This window comes from Humulus lupulus, chromosome 1 (assembly GCF_963169125.1).
Source record: "Humulus lupulus chromosome 1, drHumLupu1.1, whole genome shotgun sequence".
NCBI lineage: Eukaryota > Viridiplantae > Streptophyta > Magnoliopsida > Rosales > Cannabaceae > Humulus > Humulus lupulus.
Window position 1 is genome coordinate 89806886 of NC_084793.1, and position 15529 is coordinate 89822414.

A 15529-nucleotide genomic window follows, 5' to 3' on the forward strand; every position below is an offset into this window, starting at 1 on the left:
GCCTGCGTCAGGGTGAACACTCGAGCTGGAGTCAAGCTGTCCACCTTCCCTGTATCTCCTTTCTTCAATGTTGGGCAGTCCTTCTTGAGGTGTCCCACTACCCTACACACATAACAGGCCTTAGCCCAACATTCACCCAGATGGCGTCTTCTGCACCTCGTGCACTCAAGATAGCTCCTCCATGAATCATCGCCTCCCTGATGGCCACCCTGGGTACCCCGACCCCTCCTATCAGGATCGGAACTAGCTGAAGTATCAGGGGTCTTCCTCTTCAGATCACTGGGGCCTCCGCCCCTACCAGACCCAAAATATGGAGGCACCGCCCTGCGGCCCTCCTGCCTTACTGCACTCTCTCTCCAGATCTTATTCTCCACTTCCTCAGCGGTAAGAGCCTTCTCAACAGCCTGGGCATAAGTTGTCCCCCCAAGAACTATTGTAATCCTCACATCTTGAGCTATCATAGCATTAAGCCCTTTGATAAATCTGTCCTGCCTAGTTGCACGAGTAGGCACAAGATCTGGTGCGAACTTCGTAGGTCTGTCAAACTTCAGGGCATATTCTGTAACTGTGATGCTTCCCTGAACCAGCCCCACAAACTCATTTTCCTTCGCTGCCATGATGGCAACATTATAGTATTTCTGACTGAATAAGTCCTTGAATCCTTCCCAACTCAAAGTGGTAACATATCTGGTCTGTGATGCCACTTCCCACCAGATACGGGCATCCTCTCTCAACATATATGTGGCACAGGCCACTCTGTCATATCCCTCTACCCTCATGAAATCCTGGATAGTAGTAATCATAGTCATCCACTGCTCTGCCATCAGTGGATCAGGTCCTCCCTCAAAGATTGGGGGCTGCTGTTTCCTGAACCGCTCATACAACGGCTCCCATCTGTTCCCAACCTCTACTGGCTGTGCAACTGGTACCACTACAGGTGGCACAATAGGAGCAGCACTCCCTGATGGAGCCTGCTGTCGCAGAATATGGTCTACTCATCTTGGCTCTGTAGCCGTGCTTGCATGCCTGCCATAAATTGCTGTCAGTTCTTAGGGACTGGTGGAGGGGTCTGGCCCTGGTCATCATCTCTAGTCTCAGACCTGGTGCCGGCTAGTCATGTAGATTTCCTTGGACGTATAGTTATCCAAGTTAATCTGCAATCAATGACTCAGCAGTCAAACTATGATGACAGGGTAATAATCCTTCCATGATCCACCATTAGAACTCGAACATTCACAACAATCAAGATATAACAGTTTATCAAAGTATTCATCCATATATATTCATTCACATGCATTGCAATTCTAACAAGCATGCCTCAATATCATCACACAATAGTCAAGGGCCAGGCCCTATCAGTATCTCATGCTTCCTATTATCATACAGATATCAACATTCATAATCCTTTCTAATCATTTAAGCATATAATCATGTATACAAAATTATCAAACCCTGAGTCGAGCTTGTCTTTAATGGAAAATGTACATGTCCAGCCAGTCTTTAGGAACCCTTAAACCTAGGATGCTCTGATACCAAGTTGTAACGCCCTAAATAGCCAAGACCGTTACATTGTCTATTTATAAAAGTGCAAGACTTTCTAATCAAGTCATTTAGTTAGAAACGTGTTACTGAAACTATAATTGAACCAGGGTTAAAAGATTTTGGTCACAACGTTGCATTTAATATATTTAAACACTTTAGTACAAGGGATCCCAAAAGAAATAGCATTTAAAAGACAGTTTACAAAATTTCAGGTTATAGGTACAGCTACTAGCCACTCTAAGGGTAAAACAGACATTTAGGCTTTCCCGTCCTGTACCACTCCTCAGCCATGGTGGCTGATCCGCTGACTATGTACATTCAGCCTCAAAGCTCTCCCACTCAGTACTGGTCCACTTTACCCTTGCCTTTACCTGCACCACGTAGCACCCGTGAGCCAAGGCCCAGCAAGAAAACACAATAACTGAGCACAATCATCAATCAAACAATCAGATAATTCATACAGTATAGCCATATACTTAACAGTCCGAAACATCCATATAATTAGGCATTCAACATACCAAGCTTATCAATTATCATTAATAACCAATTCACAAATAATAACCAGGGTCGACGCCCTTAAGTCGCACCCCCTATTTACCCCACTGACTCCGGCCCACTTAAACCGAGCTCAGTGTACATCAAGTTGTCCTCAGATACCAGTGGCCGAGCCGCGCTCTGTGCGCAAATATTGATTCCGGCACTCTTAGGTCGTTTATCACATATCTCATGGAATAATATCATCTATGACATCATACAGATACAGGGAGCTCTTAGTCCCAATACAATCATATAACTGGGTGCAGTTTTCTTACCTTTGAATTCTGATAGCTTTGATCAATGATGACAAACCTCAAGCACAATCCCTTCCGAGCCCTAGCGTACCCCTAGTCACGGTCATAAGTTAGAACCATTACCAAACTTCAATCCCAAAACCTAACCTCGAGACCAATCCTGAGCCCTCGGGAAGCCCTAATTTTACCAATCGGGGTGGTGGAATCAAACCCCGAGCCCCCAGGCAAAAACCCTAAGAAATAACCCAAAAATCCCCTTCTGGAAATAGGGTAGCGCTATAGCACCATAAAGAGGGCACTATAGCGCTACAAGCAGAGCCAACAGGCGCCCAGACCATAAGGCCTAGCACTGTAGCGCCCAAAGGCTAGCGCTACAGCGCTAGTCATAGCACAACCAACCCTGCTTTTTTCTTCCTTCGATTTTCCCCGAGCCAAACCTCTACAAAATCCTTCCAAACCTCAACCATATCCCAAAAAAAGCCTACCAACATCTATAACACATCCCATAAGACCCTACCATATGAAAATCAACCACATGCACCCCAAGATAAAGAATTCTCCATGATTAAGCTTTAAGCTCAAAACTCAATAGAAAATGACATAAACTTCAGGACTTTAAAGTTATAATTTCATACCTTCAATGGAGAATTTCAACCGAGGTTTGCTCTAGTATCCTTTCAGCCTCAAGCCTTTCACTTCCTCAAGCTTATCCCCCTTGATTCCATCCAAAACTCAAGTTTAGAAAACCATCTCAGCTAAAACCAGAAATTCAAGAAAAGAACCTTAAAATTTTCCTCAATTGGATGACTAACTTCTGCTATTCTTCAAGCTTTATCAAGAACCCAGTTACTAAGCTTTGACCTAGCCCTCCTCTGAACCACAGCTCCAAAAGGCCCCAAGAATTGGAGAATAAATCCCAAACCGAGAGAGAGAGAAGAGACTTCTATTTTTCTTTCTTCTTTTCTTTTCTTTTTTTGATCTTCCTTTAAATTCTAGACATTACACTAAGTGTATAAAGGCTAAGTAATACTTATCTCTAATTTTAAACAAAATGACCAATTTGCCCTCCCATAATTCCTAAGCCTTTGAGTCCTTCTAAGGGAATTTTGGTCATTATTCTCAGTTCCTGCTAGTTCCTCGAGTGCCCCTATTAATTACCGCTTACATCCCGACACCTAACTAATCACCAATTATATTTTCTAAATTCCCAGAAATACCCCCAGACTCACCCCGAGCTGGATATAAATCCCCGCTGTGACTTTTCTGATAAACCACTCACTAGGATCGCCTCGAGTCACAAGTTACAAATATATCCACATAATAATGTGGTCTCAACAATTTATCACAAATATTTACATTTATGCCCTCAATGGGCCAAAATTACGAATATGCCCTTATAACATAATCATGGCCTACATGCATACTAGTACACATAGTCATGCATCACATATATCCAAATAATTATATAAGCATGCATTTAATCATTTAAATCACTCATAATCCAGTTATGCCCTCCCGACACACTAATCAAGGACCTTAAGCCTTATTAGTAATTTTGGGTCGTTATACATACACTTGTGTAGCAATAAATTTCGCAGTAAGTTTTTTGGCGCCATTGCTGGGGACTAAAAACTATCAATATTAGTCTAATTAATTTTATTTCTAATTTGGTTGTTCTTTGTCTTGTTACTAACTTATTTCAACTGCGTTTCTTTGTCAATTGCAGGTAGTTTTGTTATAGCGTAGCAGAAGAGGAGCAGATAGTCTTATTCCTATTAATCCTGAGATTGAGAAGGCTTGCAAACACAACAGAAGAAACAAGAGGTTAGCTCGTCAAACTGTTGAGATGGCACAGAATCACGAGAATAATGAGGTTCCCAAGGTTGTTCAAGGTCAGGCTCAAAATCTTGCAGCAATGAGACTGAGAGATTATGTACTGCCCACTATTACGGGAGTACAAAACTATATAAGACCGCCGGCTATGGAGGCCAATAATTTTGAGATTAAGCCAGCGATCTTGAAAATGGTGCAATCCACTGTCCAATTTGGTGATTTTCCTTCTGAAGTCCCCCATATGCACTTGCCAAATTTCTTGGAGTTGTGTGATAACTTCAAGTACAATGGGGTCAATGATGATGCTATAAGGTTGAGACTCTTCCCATTTTCTTTGCGGGATAAAATGGTTCATAGCAAGTACTCCCCTAGCACGTCTATGACATTCACACTTGACAAGTAGTGGAGGTACGGCACAGTACCAAGGCAGGAGTACTTTTGCAAACCACTGACATATACTGGAGTCGACCACCACTCCTCCAACACCACTACAACTTGCCGCCTGAATATGCAACCCATGTCTCTTCGGGACCACAATGTACCAAGAGACATTAGAGCTCACCTATAAATAGCACCTCACAACATCATTGAGGGGAGTTGGAAAATTCATTGTATACTCAGGCTATTAAACAATTTACGAATGTTTACTCCATTGTTGATCTGCACATATTGTTCCTCAAGACCATTCTAGGTTCTTACTTAGTTACTTCTTACTAAGCTTTGAGTTTTCCGACCTAACATCGTTGATGAGTTCTCACTGTAGACAGAATCCTTGGTGTTGGCTTGGTGTATTTTGGCCTCTCTGTCTTCAAAAGGTCTTCACTAGCCTCCTCTTGTGCTGGACTAATACCATGTTGATCCCCTGTCTTCTTCCCCTTGTCATCCACTGTAGGTCCATCATACTTAGTCCCATTCCTCAAGGATATTGCATTACACTGCTCTTTAGGATTTACCTCTATAGTACTAGGAAAATTCCCTTGCTGTCTACTAGACAACATTGTAGCTAATTGACCTATTTGTGTCTCCAAATTCTTGATAGAGGCCTTGGTTTCAGTCATGAAATGGTTCAGTAAGTTGGGTTGTACTTCAGGTTGTGTTGCTGGTGTATTCATTGGAGGATGTGGTGGTGGATGAGATGGGAGTGGGTTTGGATCGTAATAAGGTCTAGAATGTAGTCCATAAGTCAATTGATTAGGGGGTTGTTGAGGTGGGTACCGCAGATACTGTGGTTGTAACCCTTGATTATTTTTCCAAAACATATTAGGGTGATTTTTACATGCAGTAGTATATGAATTGGAGTAGGTGTTGGGTGCAGGTCTTGAAAATTTACTGATAAACTATGCCTGTTCCAACGGCATATTATTCACGTCTGTTGAGCAACTAGCTGTGCTTAGGCATTGTTCATAAGAATGTGGTCCCCCGCAAATCTCACAACTCATGACATTATGTACTTGCAATGCTTGTGCGACGAGATCATTCTGCTACAATTGTTTGGTTAGAGATGCCACTTGAGCGATCAATAAAGAAATTGGATCAACCTCTAAGACTCCTGCTACTTTCTTCTTCTCACGCTCAGTAGGACAATAATAGTTATTCATGGTCATCTCTTCCTATAATTCATATGCTTCATTAGCATTATTTCTCATAAACGCTCCTCCCGATGTTGCATCTATAACTGTCCTTGTACTTCCCCCCAAACCATTGTAAAATGTATGAACTAGCAGCCACTTCTCTATTCCGTGATGTGGGCATTTCCTTTGCAACTCATTAAAATGTTCCCGTGCATCATATAAAGACTCCCCATCCAGCTGATGGAAGTTATTAATCTCTCCTCTTATTCTGGCTTACTTTGTAAGAAAAAAATATTTACCAAGGAATCTGAGCCAAGTCTTCCCAAGTAACTATAAAGTTGGCTTGTAATTAATTCAACCAACTCTTAGCTTTGTCTCTTAGTGAAAATGGGAATAATCTTAATCTTACATCATCATTACTCACCCCATTCATTTTGAATGTCGCACACAGCTCTAAAAAGTTTGTGATATGGAGATTTGGATCCTCATTTGGTAACCCCCCCAAATTGTACACAATTTTGTACCATCTGAATAATTGAGGGTTTTATCTCAAAATTATTTGCCTTAACAGTAGGAGGACGAATGCTTGAATGTATCCCTGTAATAGTAGGGAGTACATAGGTTCTCAATGGCGGATCGACTTCATTTGCATTACCCATATTTGCATTGTTCTTCACACCATTATTTGTGTTCTCAGCCATGGTGAAATCCAACCTTTTCTATATCTTGCGATTTTCTCTGCACGTTCTCTCAATTTCAAGAACTATCAGTATGAGTGTGTTTTGTCTACTTCCCCACATACCAATAATTCCTGAAACAAACAACAACCTCGATTCAAATAAGTGTAAAATATAGAAACCAAATTAGAAGAAACAACAATTAATTTTGATATTGGCAATTTATTCCTCGGCAACGGCGCCAAAAACTTGATCGTGAAAATATGCACGCAAGTGCACACAATCGATTCAAGTAATATAGATGATAAATAGAGTATTGTTCCCACAAAGACTATTAACCAATTACCAATAATTGTTCTTTGATTTCTATTTGGCTAACAAAGTTTATATGAATGAATTTAATTTGAAAATTGTAAATAACTATGAACAAAAATAACTATTTAAAATATGAAAATCACTATTAAAAAGACATAGGGTGTTAATTTCATCAACTTTTCATTCTACTAATTTCATTAATGAGTTCGAAATTTCTTTCTTTCTATTCTAATAGCAGGTTAACATAAATCGATTCCTATTCTTTTTCAAGATATAAGATCTCATCATATATGCAGGTTTTCTACATTTCTATGATAAACTTAAACATATAGTAGGCATTAAGCATGGAAACCTAATTACTACACAAGCCATTCAGGTACTTTCTTCCAATATGTAACCTATGTCTATATAACAATAGCATATTCAATTCTCATCTTTCGAATTTGGAATCAAAATCATAAATCAAGCAAATATTGATAAAGTTTTTACTAGCATTAAGGAAACATTATATAGATTAGAATAGAGAAGAAAAATCAATAGAACATCATAATTAAATTAAATAGAAATTCAAGTGACTACATTAAACCCTAGATAAAAATATTTAGTTCATATTAGCCATGACTAAATCAACAAAACAATAATTTAGAAACATAAGATTCAAAAACTTTAAGAAGAAAGAAAAATATAAAAATGCAGAAAACTAGTCTAAGAATCAAAATTAGTCTCTAAAAACGTAATTAAAATCTTACCTAACAACCTAATTAAAACCTAAGTCTGAATTTATAGTAAAAAAATCACAAATGTGTTGTTTTTCATAGGTAGGCCGCAACTTGGCCTTCTCTAGGACGCAACCCGTGTCAATTTTGAAAGGCCCTTTGAATCTGCTTGTGTCTTCAGGCACAACGACTCAGGCATCTCAAGTCACGGCCTGCGTCTTGTTTGCCCCCTCGCTTTGTCCTCTGACTTGCCTAGCACCGCGACTCATAAGGGCAAGTCGCAACATTAATTCCTTTTAGCAACCTTGTGTTTCTGACTTGCCTAGAGACGCGAATTATAAGCTCAAGTCGCGGCTCTAATTCAATTATTTCTCAATTTAAGTCTTTCAACCTCGTTTCTTCATCACAAACTAACTTTTACTCATCCTTAGCACCATTTTGAGTCAAACAACCACCAAGAGCTTCGTTTTTCTACCATTTTCTCTTCTTTGTATATTTTCTCATGATTCTACGCACCAACCTACAACAAAAACAAACAAAAGCGTAATCTTGCACAAAATACACATAAAGACTCCAGATTACCATAAAAACACATTCTAAAACGACACTAAAATTAGGTTATCATCAATCCAGTTCGTACACGATATACATGTTATTATCAGATTTCCTCTCGGGATAATAATTGAGTTCAAGACTTATAATGGATAGATCCAACTTTGGGTATTCTGAGCTTACAACGAGCTAGGGTTCAGATAGCCTTTGAACACGAGCTCCGGTGAATTATTTATCTCTTGGAAACCTGGACATATCACATATTGCAGGATCACAAAAAATTCGAAGACTCCTTATAAGCTCATTTATGCCTAGGCTGTATTGAATATCTATCATTTATTATTCGAGATAGTAGGAGTATATTCCAATCTGTTATCAAATTATATCCCAATGTAAATGGGAATAATCTGTATTAAATGTATACCATATTTATTCACGTGGTTACCCAAACATGTACAAGAAATTCCCCTATAAATATCTGGAAAAATGGACAAGGAAGGGGATGACCATTTTTCTATTACTAAAACTATACGGGAATTGAGACAGAAAAGCTATAACATTGTCTCGTGGACTAGGTGGATTTTAACTACTGAACCACGTAAAATTTGTATCTGTTTGAGAGAGTTCTTATTTTTTAATTACGATTTATAATTTAGCACTATTCTACCTATTTGATTTCTTAATCTACTGTTGGTGAAAAATCGCGTCAATAGGTAGTAATAACTATACCTCTTCCCACCTCACGGTTCAAGATCAAGCAAATAATCATTCACATTCAACAGTCATGATAATAAGCATGTCGATTCATGTTCATATCCAAGTCATAATCAATAATGATGCTAATATGCACTAAAGCAATTTACAACCAACCGTTCCAAAAACTAAGACCCACAAACAGCATTACAAATGTTGAATGTAATAAAACATCCTCTTCTCAGTAGCTTTAAGCTTCGACCTAACCAACCTAAACAACATCGCTTTAAGACCCATAATAATCAAAAAGTCCAACTTCAAAACAGACATAGAATAACGATCAAATATACAACAGTTTCTAATGATCCAAATATAATAGACAACAGCAGCAAGGACAACAGTTTCTATCAAATATACTTTTTTTCTTCTGATTAAAAAAATGATGCTAATATGTATTTCTTTAATATTTAACAGTTCTTATAAGCATTTACTAGCATTTATAATCAAATAACAATGTTAATAACCATATTTTGACATACATGTATCTATGACAGTGCTAATGATCGTGTCCTGACCTACTTGTCCATATAACAACGGTAATGAGTATTTCCTTTGCAGTCACAAGCAATGCCAGTGCTAATAACTACATCCTTTTATGTCATGTAGTAGTCAAGGGATAGGCCCTAGCAAAATATCTCATGCTACCTAATAAGGCAGGTGAATAAGGCATTTATATCCTATTTAAGCAGTTAAACACATAACCACATAAATAGTTATCGAACCATGAGTTGAGCTTGTCTTTAGTGGCAAGTGTACTTGCCCAGCCCGTCTTCAGGAACCCTTAACCTAGGCACTCTCTAATACCAAGTTGCAATGCCCTGTTTAGGCAAGACTATTACACTGTGTATTTTAAATAGTGCTAAACTCGCTAAACGGGTCATTTGGCAATAAACGTGCATCTAAATGTGATTAATTATCCAGGGTTAAAAATTTCGGTCAAAAGGAATGGATATTTCATTAAAACGTTAAGTTGTACATGGGATCCCATAATAAATGTTTACAAAGTTGTTTATAGTTCCAAAAGGGTAATTACAACTCAAAAGTAACAACCCTCCGACCTAAGTGGTAAGAATAGGGTTTAACCCTAGTCCCACTGAGAAACCTTGGTAGTGTTGGTCAAGCAGTCACATATGTACACATCACCACCTAAGCTCTCCAACTCATGGCTAGTCCAGCTTTCCTTTCCCTTTACCTGCACCACATAGCACTTGTGAGCCAAGGCCCAGTAAGAAAACTTAAACGTGCTCATACGGAGTTAATAATACGTTACCAAACCATAATAAGCATGCCTAGCAGTAATAACCCTAGTCATGCATACGTACCATTCATATAAATGTCTACAGCGTCATATGGGGACAGATGCCCTAATTAAATAATAACTTAATCATATCGGGGCCCGTTGCCCAAGTTACATGATTAATAAATCATACTAGGGCTTAGCACCCTAGGATATGGGACTAATAAGTCACCACGAGGCCCATTGTCCTATTCTCTGTATAACCAGCCTTGGAGTTGGTCCAGCGTACCTGGCTCTTAATTTTCCATGACCCTTGGGTCAGACAGGAATATGATGGACTCTTGATTAGGTCTATCCAAAACGACCAGCGCTCGAAGCAATGTTGCTGCCCTTGACTCACAAGTCAATGCTTTTCTACTAGTGCTCGCGCTATTGCCGTCCATGACTCATAAGTCAATGCTTTTCTCAATTATGTATTCATTATATAATAAATATCCATATACAGAGCATTCAACATGATTAATCAATCATTTACAGGCATAATCATAATCATGCACATTTACAGGGGTCCAAGCGCTAATCGAATCTTTATTCAACATTCAGACCAAGCTATAATCATGGACATCACATATTGGGTGTAGTTTTCTTACCTCAAGTCCGAGTGTAATATAAAATAAGAATGCCCCTTAAGCACAATCCTGATCCCGAGCCCCCTAGTGATAACCTAGTCATAACAAAGTATAGAATCCCATCAAAAACTAGTAAATAAAGGCTTCTGGACTGAGTCCTAGCCTTCGAGACATCGAATCCTACTAAATTGTGTAGTAGGATCGATCCCGAGCCCTTGGGTTTGAGTTCTCACACTCAAACCCTTCCAAGGCCCAAAATCCATTATGCTCTACGGCTCCAAGCATCTAAGTCGCGACCCGCCCAAGTCAGAGGCCCCAGCCTCTCCTCTCATTGAACAAACGTCGCGGCCCGACCTCGCATTAGGAAACTGCACCTAACCTTTGGGTTTAGGAGGGCCGCGACACCCCAAGAACAGGGTAGTGACGCATGTAACACCCCAAATTCCCTAGGGAACTAGTTAGTGGAAAAGTCACAACGGGGTAAAATACCCAGCTTGGGGCGAGCCTAGTGGTATTTTGGTAATTTTTCACTTTACTGAGGTTTACCGGGTAATGGGAGATTAAATGATTATTACTTGAAGATAGTTGGGATTTATTTGGAAATGTTGAGTTTATTAGGAACTAGAGGGAATGGTGGTAATTGACCAAAGTGCCCTGTTAGCATTGGAGATGAAAAATTGAGTTAAGGATGTTTAGGTCTTTTGGATAGTCCTTGGCTTGACTCAGCTAGTTTGGAATGCAATGGAAAATAAGGGAAACACTCAGAAAAACAGAAAAAAAAACCTCTCACTCTTTATCTCTCCTATAGTTCTCTCTCTCCCTCTCTGGTGACTTGAGAATTTTGAAGTATTTGAGAAAACATAGCTTGGGAATTGAAGGTTTGGTGTCTAGGATCAATCTAGGAGTAACTTGGGGCCATGATTCAGCTATTGGAGGTAAGGATTCGTTCTGTTTGTGAGTTTAATTTCTGGCGGTTAAAGTTTTGTTAGACTTTTAAACCTTGATGGGTTTTGAGGTTGGGTTTGGATTTCAGTTAGTTATTGGGATGTTTGGGATGTATATGTTCTGTAATAATGCATTTGGGACTCATTTGGGACTTTGGGGAAACCTTGGGGTTATTTTGAAGGTTTGGGTTTGGAGAAAACACAGGAAAAACCCAGTTTTTTTGGGTGTACAAAGGACCGTCGCAGTGTTGTTCTTCTGAGCCACGACATAGGGGTGTTCCATGGCAGGGAGCCTTGGCTGTGTGCCGCGGTGCTTGGGGGGCTGCGCTGCAATGCTAGGCCAAATTTTAGGATCCCCAAAATCCAATGTTTTGGGTTTTTGCCCAGGGGCTCAGGGGACGATTTCGCCGCCCTGTTTGGTGGAATAGGAGGTCCCCAAAGCACAGGATTAGTCCCAGGATTCATTTATGGAATCTAATGTTGATAAGATATTATATATGGGTTGTGACTAGGTTATCGCTAAGTCTCAGGAGAGGGTCATTCTCGGAGGCCGTGCTTGCTTGCTTATTTGCTTGTGCTTGAACCAAAGGTAAGAAAGTTGCACCCGATGCGTGAGATACGTGATTAGGGCTTGGCCTCATTGTTGAATGTAATATGATTAGGGCTTGGCCCCACTGTTGAATGTATTATGATTAGGGCTCGGCCCAGCTATTAAATGTATTATGATTAGGGCTCTTCCTAGCTATTAAATTATTATGATTAGGGTTCGACCCTACTATTAAATGTATTATGATTAGGGCTCGACCCGACTATCAAATGTATTATGATTAGGGCTCGACCCAGCTCTCAAATGTATTATGATTAGGGCTCGACCCATCTATTAAATCTAATATGATTGGGGCTTGGCCCAAATGTTAAATGTAATATGATAGGGACTTGGCCCAACTGTTAAATGTAAACATGATTAGGGCTCAGGCCCAACTAATGAACATAATTATAATTATGCATGTGTATACCTGTGTAAGTTCGTCATATTGTGTTGAATATGTGTATGACAAAGGTAGCATGTGTATGTTTGTCCCCAATTGGGAGGTTCGACTGATAAGTCAGAAGTCTGTCTATTGTACCTAACCAAAAGCTCGGCCTGCTAGTTGAGGGTATACTTGAATAAAAGAGGCCCGACTTATAAGCAGGGGGATAAAAAGGGGCTCGACTTATGAGTTGTGGGGTTTCCAAGGCCCGACTTATAAGTCGAGGGTTTACAAGGCCGACTTATAAGTCGAGGGATTACAAGACCCGGCTTATAAGTTGAAGGTTCACAAGGCTCGACTTATGAGTGAAGGGTTCGCAAGGCTTGGCTTATGAGCCGTGATTGGCATTGTGCGCGTTGAGCCCAGACCGTTATGGCTAGGCCACCCTGGGAGTGCGTTATGCACTTGACTTGCTCGAATTCCATAGAAATAAACAGGAGTGCATTATGCACTTGACTAGCTCGGATTCCATAGGAATGAACAGGAGTGCATTATGCACCTGACTGGCCCGGATGCCATAGGAATGAATGGGACTGTGACATGCACTTGTGTGACCCTATGGTCACTTACTAGTATAGTGTGTATGCTTCCTTCCAGTTATTATTGTTGAGCATGTTGTTATATTCTGTGGACTAAATGAATTTGCTAATGTGTTTTCTTGGTGAGTCTTTTGGCTCACGGGGGTTTTGTGGTGCAGGTAAGGATAAGGAGAACCTTGGCCAGCCATGAGTTAGAGAGTGTTAGGGGCGATGTGTGCATATGCAGTCTGCTCGACCACCACGGCTGAGGTATCGCAGGGGAACTAGGGTTGGACCCTGTTTTTCCGCTTAGGTCAGCTTATTTTGTAATCCCTGAGTTGTAAACAAAATTTTAAACTTGTATTTTGGGATCCCATGTAAAGACTAAAGTTTTCTTTTAACGAAAATGTTTATTAGTTGACCAAAATTCTTAATACATGAACCCTTAGGGGCTTAATCACATGTTGTAAAATGACTCGTTTAGCGAGTCCCGCACTAATTTAAACACATGTGGTAATAGAGCATAATTAGAAGGGCGTTACAACTTAGTATCAGAGTTGCCAAGGATTAAGGGTTCCTGATGATGGACTGGGCATGTACACTCGCTGTCAAATACATGCTCGACTCAGGCTTCAGTAACTATTAATATAGTTATGTGTGCAATTGCTAAAATGAAGTACATATGTCTTACCTAATTTTTTAAATAGAAAGCATGAGCTATTTTGATAGGGTCTGGCCCTTGACTGTTGTATGCATGTTAAAGAAGTGCTTATTAGCACAAAAGTCACTTGTAAATGTTACAGGAATGCTTATAAGCATCATTATTACTTTTGAAGGTCAGAAACGCTTATTAGCGCTGCTATATGTGCATGTATGCCAAGATATGCTTATTAACACACTGAAAATGTTAAAAGGAATGCTTATTAGCATTGTTATTGCTTTTGAATGTTAGAAATGCTTAATAGCATTATGTTATGTATATGAATGGTAAAAACGTGCTTATTAGTACTTTGTTGGAGCATGAATATGAATCGCCATACTTATTAGGATGACTGTATATGTGTGAGAGTATCAAGATGCTTATTAGCATTGGCATCGCTTATGGATTCAAATGGAAGCACTTATTAGCATTGTTGTATGGACATGTAGGTTAGGACACGCTCATTAGCGCTGTTATTGAGACATGTATGCTAGGAAATGCTTATTAGCATTGTTAAATGTTAAAGAAAGGCCTATTAGCATTTATATTTTTCTGTAAATGTCAGAAGATGGTTATTAGCATCCTTAACTATTTATGGGTGCTAGAAAATGCTTATTAGCACTGTTACTTGTTTATAAATGTTAGGAAGTGCTTATTAGCACCATGTTTTGATATGAATATGGATTGACATGCTTACTAGCATGATTGTTGAGTGTTAACATTTGTTTGTTTGGTCTTGAGCCGCAGGGCAGCAAGAGGTTTAGTTATTACTACCTAATTGGCCAAATTGGTTACTACAACAAGGTACACGTTTGGAAGTATGCTTCCAAGCCAGTCAAATCTGCAAGTCGGCCAGGGAATACTGGCCGAAAATGATAATTAGGGTCAGACCCCTCCTCCATCTTCTGAAAACTGGCAACAGGTGCTTACTGATATGCAAGCTAGGTTGTAGAGGCAGGAAGAAGAGATTCGCCAGTTGAGGCAACAACAGGTTCTAGCAAGGAATGCTGTGCCAGAGGCCCCACCCACTGCAACAGTACCAGTCGTGCAACAGGAACCAGAGATAGAGAATCGTTGGGAGTTGTTATATGAAAGATTCAGGAAGTAGAACCCTCCAATTTTCGAGGGTAGCACACATCCACTCAAGGCAGAGTAGTGGATGAGCATGGTCACATCCATCCTAGATTTTATGAGGATGGTGGGCAATGAGAGAGTGGCCTATGCCACGTATATGTTTTGGGAGGATGCTCGAATCTGGTGGGAGGTAGTATCCCCGAATAAGGGCATTAATACCTTGGATTGGGAAGAGTTTAGAACTCAATTCAATGAACAGTGTTATAATGAGGTAGTTCGGGTTGCACAAGCTAAAGAGTTCACTAAATGGCTGCAATGTAAGATGACAGTGGCAGAGTATGCACTTAGGTTTGATAGATTAGCCAAGTTCGCTGCAGACTTGATGTCCACCGATGGGACAAGGAAGGAAAGATTCCTTCAGACGTTGCAATCTATGATAGCCTGGGATGTTAGAATCACAACATTACCTAGAATGACGGCATACACTCAGGTAGTGAAAAGAGCCCCTACCATAGAGGGCACTGAGAACCAGATTTGGCGCGTGAGTGCGACCAAAAGGGATACCGGGAGAATGGAACCTCCCTTTACAGGATCGGGTAGGGGCAGAGGCCCTAGTGACCAGAAAAGGAAAGCTTCGGATACTGTG

The 15529-nt window shown here is 40.1% G+C and overlaps 1 non-coding gene across 1 annotated transcript; it reads left to right on the top strand.

Moving 5' to 3' along the window:
- Positions 1–5900: 5900 nt before the first annotated feature.
- LOC133813047 (small nucleolar RNA R71) lies at positions 5901–6007 on the top strand. Its single transcript, XR_009884093.1, has one exon. It is a non-coding gene; the product is annotated as a small nucleolar RNA R71 (small nucleolar RNA).
- The last annotated feature ends 9522 nt before the right edge of the window (positions 6008–15529 follow it).